Source organism: Equus caballus, unplaced genomic scaffold, assembly GCF_041296265.1.
Source record: "Equus caballus isolate H_3958 breed thoroughbred unplaced genomic scaffold, TB-T2T haplotype1-0000016, whole genome shotgun sequence".
Lineage (NCBI taxonomy): Eukaryota > Metazoa > Chordata > Mammalia > Perissodactyla > Equidae > Equus > Equus caballus.
In genome coordinates, this window is record NW_027222391.1 from 8,990,749 (window position 1) to 8,992,734 (window position 1,986).

General features: G+C 40.5%; 1 pseudogene; it reads right to left on the minus strand.

Moving 5' to 3' along the window:
- Positions 1-285: 285 nt before the first annotated feature.
- Positions 286-1,376, minus strand: LOC138922900 (olfactory receptor 2H1-like; annotated as a pseudogene).
- Positions 1,377-1,986: the final 610 nt, after the last annotated feature.

Below are 1,986 nucleotides of genomic sequence, written 5' to 3' on the forward strand. Positions count from 1 at the left end.
ACAGGAAGTAACATGGATAACAGGAAAGAGCATTTAGTTGTCAGAACTTGGCCCTGTGGCCCTTTCCTCTCCTTCATGGGATCACATGTGGAAATGGAGACATCCTACTGATGAAATATTGATTATTTTGATAAATTGAATATTTATTATTGACCAAATATTGATATTACATTTGTACTTTCTACTTTTTGTAACAAAATGACAAGTGAGATATAGGGATAGAGAATGTCATAAATTACCCTCTTTTACTAAACCCAACATTTTAGTGGCACATCAAAGCTTCTTTTTTATGTAGAGCGGCAGAATGTCATAATTTTCAATTTACTTTCTAGTACAAAACACTGATCATGTACTTTTTTGTAAGCTAATCCCCTTCTTCATCAGTCTTTGCAGGGCATCCTTCACCTCTTTGTTCCTCAGAGTGTAGATGAGAGGGTTCAACAAAGGTGTGCCAACAGTGTAGGAGAAGGTGAAGAACTTGTCATATTTTGAAGCAAAGTGGTTTTTAGGGTCTATGTAAACCATTGCCACTGTCCCATAAAACATGAAGACCACGATAAGGTGGGAGGAGCAAGTAACAATGGCCTTCTGCCTTCCCTCCTCAGACTGGATTTTCCCTAAAGCTTGAGCTATGTAGCCATAAGAAGTCAAGATCAATCCCATCAGCACAATGGTGAAGAGGACAGCAGAGATAGTCATCTGTCATTCATTTGCAGAGGTCGCTCCACAGGCCAAGCGTATGAGGGCAGGAACCACACACAGAAAGTCATCCAGGTAGTGATGGGTAGAGAAGGGCAGCTGGAATGTGATGAAAGATTGGATCAGAGACTCCATCTGGCCAGACAGCCAGGCCATGAGCATCAGCTTCCAACAGAATGACGGATGGATGATGATGGTATAACGCAGAGGCTGGCAGATAGCAACATAGCGGTCAAAGGCCATCATGACCAGCAAGATGCCTTCAGTGGCACCAAGACACAGAAACACACAGAACTGGATGGCACAGCCTGTGTAGGTGATGCTCATATCTGGCCCCCACAAGTTGAACAACATCTGGGGCACAGTGGTTGTGGGAAACCGAGCTCCAAGAAGGAAAGATTGTTAAGAAAGAAGTACATGGGGGTGTAGAGATGAGGGTCCATGCAAGACAGCAGGATGATGGTCAAGTTTCCAAGAACAATCATGATGTAGAAGAGGATTACAATCCAGAATAGAACCATTTCTAGTTGTGGCCACTCAGAGAAACCAAGAAGAATGAAGTCCAGTGGAAAACTCTTGTTGATCATTCCTCTTGCTTTTGGCATTGGGGTTTGGACATAATTGCAAGTAAGATTTTGTGAACGGATTTTATAAATAAGTGTCTCTATTTTCATAGAGACTGGTTTTCCAGGGGATCTTGCACATGTAGCATATGGATGTTTTCCCTTACTTTAGTGCCATAAGTTACAATCTCTTCCTAGGGCTTTGTTTTTTATACAAAATGAATATTTGTAAGATACTACTTTTTGGAATTCATCTCTAAAATACGTCATCTCGAAATCCACAGTGGACTACCTCACATAATTATCTTAGATCATTTTCATGTTTCTATTTCATCCACATATGCAGTAGCTTCTAAAATATTTGGAATTGAACATAAAGTTTTATCTTTAAAATATGTATCCTCTGCCACAGGAAGTATTATTTGCACTGTTTGGAGATGTTAATAGGAACACATAAAATGGAGACTATCCCAGAACCAAGGCTCTTCTGCTACCAATTTAGACGCTGAACAATAAGTTCCTAAGCATAAATCATTTTCTGAGTGTCAGAAGAACCACCTTGGGATAGGAGACAAGCCAGTTTATAGGTGAGGCAAGCTAGGTTGGACACCTGGTTCTTTTGCCTTCGCTAAAGTAATATATCTTTATTTTTTTCAGATTGGCACATGAGCTAACATCTGTTGCCAATATTTTTTTTCTTCTCCCCAAAGCCCCCCAGTACGTA